A 15115-nucleotide genomic window follows, 5' to 3' on the forward strand; every position below is an offset into this window, starting at 1 on the left:
AGATGAGAGTCTCAGTCCTTGTGCTGGTCCAGCATATTTGGGGTCATCTCCATCCCACTCACCATGAATAAGAGTCCTCATTGCCATCTGGCTGGCAAGTGATCCAATTCCAAAATCCCGTTCTGAGAGCTTACTTCCTAGAACCACTTCTGGTAACGTCTTACCTTAGATTTCATCAGATGCAGGTCCTTAGGCAAGAATCTGAGAGCAGGTAGCTTATTTTGAAAATGAAACCGGGAAGTCCCAGTAAATGGAGTGGAAAAGTAAGACAGGAAAGGTAAGGAAGCTGATGCCCAGGATGTGGTTGATATACAGGGTACATTAATGATAGGTTACCCCTGGGGGCTTTCCTGGTGACTCAGATGTTAAAGAATCTGTTTGCAATATGGGAGACCTGGTTCGATTCCTGGGTTGGGATGATCCCCTGGAGAAGGAAACGGCTATCCACTCCAATATTCTTGCCTGGAGAAATCCCATGGACAGAGGAGCCTGTTGGGCTACAGTCCACGGGGTTGCAGAGTCTGACACAACTGAGCGACTAACAACAGCACCACTGTGGGCAGCTAGAGATCATCACAGACTCCCTTTGGAAGTGGTGCAGAGCAGTCCTTGGGATGGTGCTACTCTGGATTAGGGAAGCACGCTATTTATCCACTAACTTCTACTTCCCATCCTTCAGGGCTGCTCCTGGAGTGTTAATTTCCTGGCACTTTCGGTACTGCCCACATTCAGTCTGAGTAAGTTCCTGCGGCCCAAGAAAGTCCTTCAGGTAGAGAGTCTTTGGCGCTTGCACTGGGAAGCCTAGGGATGCAGAGGAATAATGGGTGCTTTGAGGAATTGGTGGAGGAGGAGGTGTGGTACTATCATGATGGCCTCATCGGAGTCCAAGCTCCATGGGCCCCTCCTCCAGGTGTGCAGGTTCTCCAGCTCTAGCTCTTGCCTTTGTCCTCCGGGGCCCAAGGCAGGTGGTGGCCACCTGCAGTTACTGTCTCTGTGTTAACTCCAGCCTTGCCTTTTCAGTCCTACGATATTTGTTTAGGACTTCCCTGGTGGTACAGTGGATAAAAATTTGCCTGCCAATGCCAGGGACAGGGGTTCAATCCTTGGTCCAGGAAGGTTCCACATACCTCGCAACAAATTAGACTGTGTGCCACAACTACTGAGCTGGAGACCTAGAGCCTGGGAGCCTCAAATACTGAGCCCTGGCGCCAAAAGTACCAAAACTCATGTACCTAGAGCCTGTGCTCTGCTACAAGAGAAGCCACTGCAGTGAGAGGCTTGCACGCTGCAACAAAGAATAGCCCTTGCTTGCCTCAACTAAAGGAAGTCCAAAGAAGACCCAGCGCCACCATAGGTCAATAAAACATATTTTAAAAAATCTGTTTAACCAATTTCCCTCGTTAATTTCTCCCTGCTAAAACAGCTAGTTTTGTCTCTGTTCTCCTGCCTGGAAATGAACAAAGGAATTAATGAATGGAGAACACAGAGCAGCATGGTAAAGAACAGTGAGGGGGCAGCACACGACGCGAGTGTGCGCCCAGCCCCTGTGTGCCAGCTGCCTTAGGGTTGTTGTTCAGTCGCCCAGTCGTGTCTGACTCTTTGTGACCCCATAAACTGCAGCACGCCAGGCTTCCCTGTCCTTCACATCCCTCTTGGAGCTCACTCAAATTCATGTCCATCGAGTCAGTGATGCCATCCAACCATCTCGTCCTCCATCGTCCCCTTCTCCAGAAGGAAACAGGTACAGTCAGTTCCCTATACATGAATCTTCAGGCTGTGGACTTTCAAAGATGCAAACGTGTGTGCCAGCCCCTGTATGCCAGCTGTCTACTGTACTACTGTACTTTTTGAGGTACTGTACTGTAAGATTAAAAATGTTTTCTTTATTTTTTGTGTTTGTTTTTTAATGAACATATGATTTGTGTGAAAAGTATTCTAAACCTTGTACAGTACTATAAAGCCAATTGTGTTAGTTGGGTATCTAGGCTAACTTTGTTGGAGTCATGAACAAATTGGACTTACAAACTCACTCTCGGAATGGAACTCATTCGTGTGTAGGGGACTTCTGTAAGAAAGTATTTGGGAAGCACCCAGGAAGCATCTGGGTTTCCCTACTGTCTCAGATGGTAAAGAATCCACCTGAAATGTGGGAGACCTGGGTTCGATCCCTGGGTTGGGAAGATCCCCTCGAGAAGGGAACAGCTATGCACACTCCAGTATTCTGGCCTGGAGAATTCCATGGACAGAAGAGCCCATGGGGTTGCAAAGACCTGGACATGACTGAGAAGCTTTCACTTTCAGGCAGTGTCTTGGCTGTGCCTGGTGTGTGGATGGTTCCTGTTTTCCCTTCCTGTCTCTGTTTCATCTTCAGTTTTATTCTGCAAACATTCTCCTGACGGGCGCAGTCCAGGCCCTGTGCTCAGAGGGGGCTGTGCAGGGATGTGAGTCTACCCTCTTTGTCAAAGGAAACCCCAATCTTATTGTCTGAATGTTGAGACTGGCTTGACCCTTCATGGATGTAGATTTTTCAGAATCTTGGTACATTCTCTGCTCTATTGATATTGATACTTCCCTGTGGCCTCAGACCTGCCATGTGGTTCCACCTGCCTGGAGCCTTCGCCTGTGATATTCCTGTGCCCGGGAATGTGGTTTCTCCTGTTCTTTCTTTCTGTCTCAACAAACTCCTGCCTCTCTTAAGACCTAATTGAACTATTCCATCTTCAGTCTCTGACTTCCCTGTATAGGACTGTTGCTTCCTCTTTGGAATTTACATATGCATACATACATCTATCATGGCTTGCATTACAAATCTTTTTTTTTTTAATCTGTTTTTTCTCCAGAGTCTGACCTCCTTTTGGGCCTCATTCATCCCTGTATCTTCATTCATCCTCACAACCATCTTTTTTGAGTCTCTGCCTATCCAGGGCGTGGGAGCAACTCAGTCAGTGTCTGTTGAAGGGATGAATGAACTGGTGAGCGGTTGCTACCCCACGGATGCTATGTTGCTAGGTGACAAGCTCTAGCGATGATTAGAGAGGAGGGGGTGATGCTGGTGCGTGAGATGAGAGTCTACACATCTTCCCGAAGAATCAGGGAAACTTTGTGGGTGGAATTTCCACACTTCAGCGCTGCCAGCGTGCCAGGGGTGAGGTTGGGCCTCCAAAAGTGATCTTGGAAAAAAAAAAAAGTGATCTTGGTTGTGCGTGGGGAGAGGAAGGACGGGGGGAAGGAGTTGTGCTAGAATCTTTCTAGTGTGTAAGAGGCCATCTCTCCTGCACCCTTCAAGTTGAGAATCCCTGAATTAAAAGCTTTCTAAATAAGAGTAGTGAGGAAACCCAGGAGCGTGGGTTCAATACAAGAGTCTACACAGCTGCCTTCGAGGATTAGGAAGGAAAGGAGGAGCAAATGACTGAAGGCCAAGGAGGCTCATGCCTGGAGGGAGCCACTGCTGCTCAGCAAAGAGACAGTCACTAGGAAGAATTGTGGGCCCCAGGTTGCAAGATCTTCCAACTTTCCAGGAGAGGCCCCCAAGCCCAGGTTTTAATATGAGATTCCTTAAGTTTTCCATGTTAAAAGTAAATCTGGATTTCTCAAAGCCAGGAATTTTCAGACTCAGTCTCCCCCGGCCCAATACAACTCTTTTCTGTAAGCCCCAGCCTGGAGAACACGTTCCCAGGGGGCCTTTCCCCAGCATCACTGGCTCTTCTGTTCATTCAACACTAACTAAACCCCAGCTGGGTACCAGGAGCTGTGTCTGGTGCTGGAAACGCATGGGTGGAGGTGTCTCTGCTCTTGCCAACTTTCGTGAACCCCCACATTGCAGCGTCTTCCGTAACTCTGTTCTTCCTCGGATTTGTTGGTTTCCATGTCCACAATTGGCTCCCTCTCTCTTCTGTGAGTATCGTGAGAGCAGTAATAGCATTGTGTGCATCTCTGCAAGAGGACAATTTGTTGTTGTTGTTAGGTTGCTAAGCTGTGTCCTGGGACTTCCCAAGCAAGAACACTGGAGTGGGTTGCCATTTCTCATTCTTGTCCTGAGATCATCCACATAGAGAACTTAGCACACCGCCTGGCACGTGGGCCTTCAAAAAAATATTAATTGTAGAAAAAAACATTAGCCAACACTTATCTTCATAATCCAAACACATATAATAAATATTAAAATGAAAATACTAACAGTATGCATGCGTGTGAAGTCGCTTCAGTTGTATCCAACTCTTTGCGGTCCAATGGATTGTAGCCGCCAAGCTCCTCTGTCCATGCAGATTCTCCAGGCAAGAATACTGGAGTGGGTTGCCATGCCCTCCACCAGGGGATCTTCCCTACCCAGGGATCAAACCTTTGTCTCCAGAATCTACCTGCATTGCAAATGGGTTCTTTACCACTAACGCCACCTGAGAAGTCCACTAATAGTATAACAAGCAACAAAGGAAAGATAGCAACCCACCTATACTGAGTACTTATCATGAGTGTATCTTTATCATCCCCATTTTACAGATAAAAAGGATGAAGTTTAGAGGAAGACAATTAATATAGCCAAATTTCTACTAGTGAATTCACAAAGCCAGGTAATCTGGCTTTTCAGAACCGTGCTCTTAAGCACTGTGCTCTACTGATTCACTGATGTTGGGCATTTCACTGGAAATTCACTTCATTTGGGCATTTCACTGGGAATTCACTTCATTTGGGCATTTCATTTCACTTCACCAGGCTTCCCTGGTGGCTCAGACAGTAAAGAATCCGCCTGCAATGCAGGAGACCTGGGTTCGATCCCTGAGTTGGGAAGATCCCCTGGAGAAAGGAATGGCTACTCACTCCAGTATTCTTCCCTGGAGAATCCCATGGACAGAGCCTGGAGGGTTACAGTCAATGAGGTTGCAAGGAGTCCGACATGACTGAGCGATTAACACCTTTACTTCTTTCACTACTGATTCACTGAGGTTGGGCATTTCATTTATGCTAAGAATAATCAGTAACTCTGGCAGTTCTGATCACTGGTAACTCTGGATCCCAGTCAGAAAATATACCTGGCCCTCCTCTTGAGTTGGTGTAGAAACTGGGTGACCAGGTGAAGCCCAGGGGAGGTGTTCTCATAGCGTGGCTGGAAGCACAGGATGGGCAAGGCTCTCCTTTTCCTGACCCTGCTTGTCCCTATTTCTCCTCGAATGTGTGTCTCATTCCTCTGGCCATGGCCAGACCTCCATCTGGTGGGAAAGGCAGCTGCTGACAAACCCCAGCCCCCACCTTTGAAGGTCATAACCTGAAAGTGGAACCCTGTCCCTCCTGATGTCCCTAAGCAAATGGATGGGAAGGAACTGATTGGGCGAGACAGGGCTGCATGTTCCTCTGACCAGTCACTCTGGGTTGACATTGGGCACCTTCATTATCCAAACCCTGACTGCTGGACCCAGTCCCATAGTTAGGTGGCAGTTAAGGCCCTGGGCCATAAAGAAAGTTGAGTGCTGAAGAATTGATGCTTTTGAACTGTGGTGCTGGAGAAGACGAGAGACTCTTGGGCTGCCGAGAGATCAAACTAGTCAATCCTAAAGGGAATCAACCGTGATTATTCATTGGAAGGACTGATGCTGAAGCTGAAGCTCCAATACTTTGGCCACCTGATGGGAAGAGGTGACTCATTGGAAAAGACCATGTTGTTGGGAAAGATTGAAGGCAAAAGGAGAAGGCTGCAGAGGATGGAATGGTTAGATAGCATCACCAACTCAGTGAACATAAATTTAGCAAACTCTGGAAGATAGTAGAGGACAGGGAAGCCTGGCGTGTGCAGTCAAGGGGGTCAAAAAGAGTTGGATACAACTTAGTGACTGAACAGCAACAACAAGTCCCTAGGAGTGACCATCCTGCCATGGGATGGGGTAGAGTCAGCCTCCCAGTGGAAAGAGAGATGCTTGGAAAACAAAAGCAGGCATCACTACAAGGAGGCAGGCAAATCACGGACTCATTTCAACACACGGCGGTTGGTACTGGGTTCTGAGTCTGAGTCCAGGAAGCTGGGGTTGAAGGAAGCTGGGCTGGCTGGCATAGCCTGGCACCTGGGGTAGCACAGCTGAGCAGTGACCACCCCCCTACTGTCCCCCATTCTCCCTGGAGACTCACCTCTCCCATGATTCCCTAGATTCTCCCTCTTGGTTGCAGGAAAAAGAGCCACAGATTGGATATGAGAACACTGGAGCTTGTATCTAGATCTGCACTCTGGCTGTGTGACCTCAGGCTGGTGGCACCAGCAAGGGAGGGACCTATTCAGCAGGCTGTGAAGAACAACGCAGGAGTGAAGGATCCAGTGGTTAAGACTTCGCCTTCCAGTGCAGGGAGTGTGGGTTCTATCCCTGATCGGGGACCTAGGATCTCACATGTTTCCCAGCCAAAAAACCAGAGCATAAAACAGAAGCGATATTGTAACAAGTTCCATAAAGACTTTAAAAATGGTCCACATCAAGAAAAAAAAAATCTTAAAAAAAAAGTTATTTATTTTATTTTTGGTTGTGCTGGGTCTTCATTGCTGAGCAAGGGCCTTCTCCAGTTGTAGCAAGCAGGCGCTACTCTTCCTTGCGGTGCCTGGGCTGCTTACTGCGGTGGCTTCTCTTGCTGTGGAGCCCAGGCTCTAGGTGGGCAGTCTCTGTAGTTGTGGCACACGAGTTTTGCTGCCCCACGAGGCATGTGGAATCTTCCCAGACTGGGGATCAAACTTGTGTCCCCTGCTTTGGCAGGCAGATTCTTATCCACTGTACCACCAGGGAAGTCCAAGAAAAAAATCTTAAAAAAAAAAAGAATGAAGGACCACCGCTTGGCTCACCACTGAGCCTCTCTGTGGACACACCTCCTCCTTCCCACGCCGGCCCTTCCCTCTGGTGATCTCTGCATTTGTCCAGTAGGCAAGGAGGAAGACAAGGGAGAAAGAACTGGACCTAGAAGTGTGAACCCAAACAGCCACTGGGTGGCCATTTCTATGTGCTTTTTTAAAGTAAAGAAGATTTAATGAAGGCTTCTCTGGTAGCTCAGCTGGTAAATAATTTGCCTACAATGCAGGAGACCCCAGTTGGATTCCTAGATCAGGGAGAACCCCTGGAGAAGAGATAGACTACCTACTACAGTAAAAGCCAGCCTAGATGGGTGAGTATCAGGAGACTAAACTGCTGTGTGGTTGCCTTGGCAACCAAAGTTGATAGTGATAAAACCTCAGCCACAACACCGAGAAGCTGCAACGTACAACCTGTGTGCAGGTTGGAACAGTCAAGCGGTGTCCTGGGTGTTCCGGGTGGGAACCTCTGGGAAGGAGCTGGGTGATTTCCCTGGATATGAGGAGCTGGGGGTGCTGAGCATCCAGTCACCAGTACAGCAAAGAAATAACCCCACTTGCCAGCCCCGGCCTGTGCTCCAAGGGGCGGGTCACCTCACTCTGGAGTACTGGGGACCGACAGAATTTTGTCTGTCTTGGCTGAACCCATTCAGGTGTGTAGGCAAGAGTTCCAACTTGCCTAAAAGCAGAATTCCTGCCTAAAAGTGGGTCAGATGCCCTTGTGGGCTTGCTGTGTCACAAGGACCCGGGGCAATCCACTCTTTTGGTTTTCCCCTTCCCCCACCCTCCCCACCCCTCCTCCCATTTTCTTCCTCAGAATTCCACTCCCCTCTGTCTGCCACCCTGGAAACTCTTCATCTCTTCGGCAGCTCTCCTCACTGCCTACTTTATAACTAAAAAAAAAAAATGCTCCGTAACATGGAAATAGGGAATCATCTATAATCACAACCAATTAATACAACAAGTTTTGGGTAGTGCTGGCTTACCTTATCCCCATAATTATCATTTAGATGTCGGTTCACAGAGCAGATGAACCTTAATCACCAGGGTGGGAAGCTCCTTTCAGATCTGTCTCCACCCACATCTGACATCAGTTCTGCTGTTTTATTCCAAAGCAAAAAGATCCTGCCTAGGCTAAATTCTGAGTTGGCTGTGCATGAGTGAAATCAATCAAGACTCTGCTATGTACTTTGAGGCCTTCCCTGGTGGCTCAGTGGTAAAGAATCTGCCTGTCAGTGCAGGAGACACAGGTTCAATCCCTGGGTTGGGAAGATCCCCTGGAGAAGGAAATGCATGGCAACCCACTTCAGTGTTCTTGCTTGGAAAATCCCATGGACAGAGGAGCTGGACACACGAGTGATGATGCAGGCAAAGTAAGATGCAACTTACAACATCAGTGTAAGAATTGAATTTAATTTAAGAATTTAATTTAATTTAAATATATTTGAAGAGTTTACTTATCAGAAATGATAAAGCAATAGATGCAACTGAAAGTTAACAATTAGAAAACAGCTGATTCCATAATAGGATAGCCACTATCTTGACAGCTTGCTAAGTAGCCATTGCAAGTGAGAGTCATAAAGACAATGTTGCAACATGAAAACCACTCCGGCTGCATTATGTGAAAAAGCAGAACTAGAAATTTCATGTACCCTTAGGACTGTTAGAACAACGCCTGGCAACCAGGAAGTACTCACTAAATGGTTGTTGTTGTTCAGTCACTAAGCCATGTCTGACTCTTTTGCGACCCCATGGACTGTAGCTTGTCAGGCGTCTATCTGTCCATGGAATTCTCCAGGCAAGGATACTGGAATGGGTTACCATTTCCTCCTCCAGGGGATATTTCCCGAACCAGGGATCAAACCTGAGTCTCCTGCATTGGCAGGTGGATTCTTTACTACTGAGCCACCTGGGAAACATCCACTATAATGGTAGATACTGTTAATAGGTTGTAACGGTGTCAAAGCATGTATGCTCCTGGAAGAGACCATGAAAGGAACACACAAAGTATAACTGATTTTTGTGCTGAAGGAGTGTGATTTTTTTTCACTCTACAAATGACATTCCCAAATAAAAATTTGATAATAAAAAGCCAACAACTCAATTTAAAATGGAATTGAAAAATTTTTAAAAAAAGAATAGAGAAATGGACAGAGGATATGGACAGATGGTTCTCACAGTGAAAAAACAAATGATTCAAACAAATGAAAAAGTGTTCAGTCTGCCTAGAATAAGAGAAACATACATGATAATCAGCCTGACATACCCTTTTGAATTTATCAGATCGGCACCGTCCAAAGAATTTGAAAACACTGTGTCGCAAGAGTAGAGGGAAACAGGTGCTCTGGTACCTTGTTTATGAGATTGTAAGATGACACAGTTTAGGCTAGCAATTTGGCTATATTTAGTAAAATTCTAAGTGGATGAACCCTTGAGCCACCACTGCTTCCAGGAATTTATCCTATGATCTATGTACACTTTTGCCAAATAACATGAAAAATCTATATATTGCAGCATCGATCTAATATCAACTGATTAGAACCAGTCTAAATGTCCACTAATAGAGGATTTGCTTAAATAGTCCGTACAAAGGAGCACTCTATAGCCTTTAAAAGGCAGGGGTGTGGTTGGGCAGCAGCTAAGGGTATTCAAATGAACAGGGTTAGAGCTTCCCTGGTGGCTCAGATGGTAAAATGAACAGGGTTCACTGTGAGTTATGAAGTGATGGAACAAGGTGTAGAATGGTGTGTTCAGTGTGTTCCCTTCGTGTGAATAAGGAAAGCATGTTAATCACACACAGACTGGCTCCATAAAGATGCCCAGAAATCTCTGCAATGGTACCTGGGCTGGGGTGGGACAGAGTCCCTTAGAATGGGACTGACTTTGCAGCATATACTTTTTTTGGTAACTTTTTAAATTTTGTAGCTTTTGTACATATAACCAATCCAAAAACTAAAGTAACACCATATTAATTTTTAAACGTTGTCAGTATTCTTTTTTTAAAAAATCGTGATCCACGAGAAGTTTTCTTAATCCAGGCTTGCAGAGATCACCTGGTTTGGTAGAATAGAAATGACGGGGTTTTGAGCTCCCTTTTCTGGTTCAGCCTCTGACTCAAAGGGTCTGGGTGAACAGTTTCATCCTGACTCTTCCTTTCTCATCAGCACAGCAGGGGAATCGGCTTCAGTAATCAATCAATTCCCTTTCACTCTATGAGTACCTTTGAAAATATCTTACTGTTTACAAATAAGAAAATATCATTCAAAATCATTTGTGAAAGCAAACATTCTATTAAAGTAAAATTTACAGGAAAGCACACAAATGGTAAGTGTCCAGCTAGGTGAATAGAGCGAACTTACACAGGTAATCATGGTGTTGGAGAAGACTCTTGAGAGTCCCTTGGAAACCAAGGAGATCAAACCAGTCAATCCTAAAGGAAATCAACCCTGAATACTCATTGGAAGGACTGATGCAGAAGCCAAACCTCCAATACTTTGGCCACCTGATGCGAAGAGCCGACTCATTGGAAAAGACCCCGATGCTGGGAAGGATTGAGGGCCGGAGGAGAAGGGAGCGACAGAGGATGAAATGGTTGGATGGCATCATCAACTCAATGGACATGAGTCTGGGTAAACTCCGGGAGTTGGTGATGGACAGGGGAGCCTGGCATGTTGCAGTCCATGGGGTCGCTGTCAGACACGACTGAGCAACTGAACAACAGCAACAGCCCAGGTAATAACCTACTTCTGTGTGGACCACAGAACACCACTGACACCCCCAGAAACCCTGCCCAGTCACCACCAGTCGCCAGGGCTACCGTCCTCCCCACCCCATAGATTCGTTTTGCCAGGGACAATTAAAAGCAAATCACCCCACCAGCCCAAACAACTCTTTCCATGTTTGCACTTTTCCTTTCAGTCGTTTCAAGACCTGAACAAGCAGGGCAGATTGCCAGAAGGTCCTGCCAACGACCCACGTGTGTTTCCACCACCTGCCAGTTTTTGCTGTGAGGAGTCTAATGGCAAATAATGGTTAACACTCTTCTCCTCTCCGCGGCCTATTACAATGTTCAAGGGAAAATGCCATTACAGACATTTCTAGACAAATCACACAGAAGCAAAGTAAACACGTGGATGAATGGTCTGGAATGCACTCTCATCAGATAATGGAAAAATCCAGGCTGTCTTCTGGTGCCCTGCACTAACATTGCCTGGGGCGTGTGTCCGAGTCCCCTGGGTGGTGGTCTCCCTGCCTCTGCCCGGTGGCCGTGGCGGGGAGCATATATTTGGGCGCATTTGTGGAATCCGCAGGATTAGCTGACTTCCTGTGTGCCCCAGGGTTCACCCGCCAGGACGCAGGCAAGATGCACAGGGCCTCTGGCTGGAAGACGCGTGTAGCCTCCCCGGACGTCCACTCTGCTTCCCCGTGTGCAGGGTCTGTGGTGTCGGAAGACCTCAGTGGATTCAAGGAAAGTTTGCCCAGCAAGCCTATAAAGCCGCCACCCTGGGCTTGAATGGAATGGCTTGGGGGAGGGGGTAAGGGGGAGTGTTTCTGAGCCTCTGCCTGCACCCACATCCCCACCCCCACCCCTGGCAGCCGCCCCGCGGATCGCTCTGGCTGGCTTGTGCCATTGGTGATTTATGGGCCTCGGGGCCCAGCTGTTGGCCGTGCACGCGGCAGCTGCTCAAGGTTAAGGGGGCCTTACTGAGGGACTCGCGTCACAGGATGGCTTCGGTGCAGTTGTTCCCTCCCGGGGTCAAGGTGGTGATCATGTTGCGGGTCTGGGAGCCAATACCGGAGAAGGAGAGGCGACAGTCCCCCCACCCCGCAGGCAGGCACACATCCACCCCTCACCCAGCTCCAGCTAAGGCCCAGCCTCTACCCTTGGTCTCAATCTTCTCCGTGGCCCACTGATGCCAGGCTAGCAGAGCTGAGTGGTTGTCTAGGAGCAGGGAGTCCACTCCTTCAGGAACATCGTTAGTGGGAGTTGCTCCCGGTTGACCCTGACTGTCACCCAGCCTGGGCGTGCATCAGGGCAGGGGCTGAGAGCAGAAGGGAACAACCAGCTCTTCGTGAAGCCCGTACCGTGTCTGGGCCCCTCGCCAAATGCTTTCCTTGCATTTTCTCATCTATCTCCTGCAACAAGCCAGTGAGGTAGTTTTGACTCAGATGTCCCTGAACCTCCTGAAAACTGAGGTTCAAAGTGAAGGAAACGGGCCAAGATCACACAGCTAGCTGCCTGTCTCTGGACCCAGAGCTTTTAACAACTAAAGTGCTGTGTGTCAGGTGGTCTGCAGAGGGTACAGTATTTCATCTCCTCATCAACTCTAAAAGGCCAGCAGTACTAGCCCCATAAAATTAAAAGATGCTTGCTCCTTGGAAGGAAAGCTATGACAAACCTAGACAGCGTATTAAAAGGCAGTTTGTCGACACGCGTCTGTCTAGTCTAAGCTCTGGTTTTTCCAGGAGTCATGTACGGTTGTGAGTTGGTAGGTAAAGAAGGCTGAGCGCCAAAGAATTGATGCTTTCGAACTGTGGTGCTGGAGAAGACTCTTGAGAGTCCCTCAGACAGCAAAGAGATCAAACCAGTCAATCCTAAAGGAAATCAACTTTGAATATACATTGGAAAGACTGATGCTGAGGCTGAAGCTCCAATACTTTGGCCACCTGATGCAAAGAGCCAACTCACTGAAAAGATGCTGGGAAAGATTAAGAGGAGGAGAAGAGGGAGACTGAGGATGAGATGGTTAGATAGTATCACTGACTCAATGCACATGAATTTGAGCGAACTCCAGGAGATAGTGGAGGACAGAGTTGCCTGGAGTGCTACAGTCCATGGGATCACAAAGAGTTGAATGTGATTTAGCAACTGAACAGCAGCTAGCCCCATCTGGGAGCTGAGGAGTCAGGTCTGCTGTCTTTCTAAGGTCACGTAGGCAATGAGCAGCCAGGCTGAAACTGCCCTAGTGCCCTTCTTCCTACCCCTTCACCTAACTCCATCCTCTACTGCTTCAGGGGGGCTTCAGAGGGGCCCACCATGGACTTTTTGCCAAAGAGGGCAGAGTCTGGGGTTAGCCCTACATCCTGCTTGCTCTTTCCTGCCCACTCGGCTGCCTGGGACATACTCGGCCCTTGCCCCTTCACAAAACACTCCTCTCCCTTGGCCCACATCACATGGGTATCTCCCACCCCATTATCTGCTCCTATTTGGCCTTCTTTCCTGAACTCCCCTCCTCTCCTCTTTTCCAGCGAGGAAAGGTCCCAGGACTTGATCCCAAATCTTCTTACCCGCCTACTCATCTCTCCAGTCAGATCTCTCCCGTCCCCATCTGTGGCCCAGTAACTTTCAATTTATTTCTCCTGCTCCAGCCTCTCCTCTCAGGAGTCATGCCTGATTGCTTCCTTGCATTTTTTGAACTGTATTGAGATATAATTCACACACCATACCATTTGTTCACTTAGAGAGTACAATTCTATGAATTTCAATATATCCATGGAGTCGTGCAACCATCATCATATAGTCAATTTTAGAACATTTTTATCACCCCCTAAAGAAACCCCATACCCATTAACAGTCGCTCCCCACTTCCCCTCAACTTCAACAGGCCCTAGAAACTAATCTTATTTCTGTCTCTATGAATTTGCTTATTTCTGCACATTTCATAAAATGGGATCATTCATACAGGCAATTCCTTGGATGTCCAGTGGCTAGAACGCCACGCTTTCATTGCCAAGGACTTGGGTTCAATCCCTGGTTGGGGAACTAAAATCCTGCAAGCCAGTGGGGCAGCCAAAAAAAAAAAAAAATGGGATCATGCAATATGTGACATGCTGTGACTATAATGGTGATGTTTTATGCTTTCAAGTTTTATCCATGTTGTAGTATACATCAGTCCCTCCTTTTTAAAAGCCAAGCAATATTTCACTGTACAGGTGTATTGTATTTTCTCTATCCGTTCATCCAGTGATGGCCATTCATGTTGTTTCCACTATGTTTAACTTTTTGAAGAACCGCTTAGCTGTTTGCCACAGAACCGCATTATTTTACATTTCTACCAGCAGTGTATGAGGATTCCAAGTCCTCCACACCCTCACCAACACATGTCATTGTCTATCTTTGACTGCAGCCAACCTAGTGGAAGGACTATTCACTGGACTGACTGATGTTCCCTGTGAAGGACAGGGAACCCAGGCGTGCTGCAGTTCATGGCATCACAGAGTGGGACACGACTTAGTGACTCAACAAGAACAAACCTAGTGGATGGGAAGTGGGATCTTGTTGTGGTTTTGATTTGCATTTCCCTGATGGCTAATGATGTTGAAAATGTTCTCATGTATTTATTGTTGATATATACATCTTTAGAGAAGTTATTTGTCCTTTTATTATTGAGTTGTAAATGCTCTTTACATATTCTGGATGAGAGTATCTTTTCACTTTCTTGATAGTTTTCCATAATGGCTGCACCAATTTATATCCCCACTAACGATGTAGGAGGCTTCACTTTTCTCCACACCCTCTCCAGCTTATATATAGATTTTTAAAATAATGGCCATTCAGACCAGTCTCACTCTGGCACCTTATTGTAGTTTTGATTTGCATTTCCCTAATAATTAAAAATATGTGGGTGTCCCTGATGGCTCCGTGGCAAACAATCCACCTACCAATGCCGGAGACACGAGTGCCGTCCCTAATCCAGGGAGATCCCACATGTTTGGAGCTACTAAGCCTGTGGGCCACAAGTATTGAACCTGTGCTCTCGAGTCCAGGAGCTGAAACTACTGAGCCCTCTAGCTGCAGATACTGAAGCCTGAGTGTCCTAGAGACCGTGCTTCGCAACTAGAGGACCCACTGCATTGAGAAGCCCTCACACTGCAGTTGGAAAGTGGTACTTGCTCCCCGCATCTAGAGAAAAGCCCAAGCAGCAACAAAGACCCAGAAGAGCCAAAGATAAATAAATAAATAATCTGGAATGCTTCATGAATTTGTGTGTCATCCTTGCACTGGGGCCATGCAAATATTCTCTGTATCATTCCAATTTTAGTATATGTGCTGCTAAAGTGAGCACCTGGATGAACTTTTTTTCCTTGCCTGATTACCCTATCTAGAACCTCCAAAACAATGTTAAATAGAAGTGATGATAGTGGACATTCTTGTCTTGTTCTTGATCTTAGGGGTATATCATGCAGTTCAGTTCAGTCGCTCAGTCGTGTCCAGCTCTTTGCGACCCTATGGACTGCAGCACACCAGGCCTCCCTGTCCATCACCAACTCCCAGAGCTCGCTCAAACTCATGTTCATCAA

At 47.2% G+C, this 15115-nt stretch overlaps 1 non-coding gene across 1 annotated transcript; it reads right to left on the reverse strand.

Annotated features, from left to right (window-relative positions):
• Positions 1-14773: 14773 nt before the first annotated feature.
• On the reverse strand, positions 14774-14880 carry LOC133249050 (U6 spliceosomal RNA). The gene has a single exon (XR_009736857.1). It is a non-coding gene; the product is annotated as a U6 spliceosomal RNA (small nuclear RNA).
• Positions 14881-15115: the final 235 nt, after the last annotated feature.

Source organism: Bos javanicus, chromosome 5 (assembly GCF_032452875.1).
Source record: "Bos javanicus breed banteng chromosome 5, ARS-OSU_banteng_1.0, whole genome shotgun sequence".
Lineage (NCBI taxonomy): Eukaryota > Metazoa > Chordata > Mammalia > Artiodactyla > Bovidae > Bos > Bos javanicus.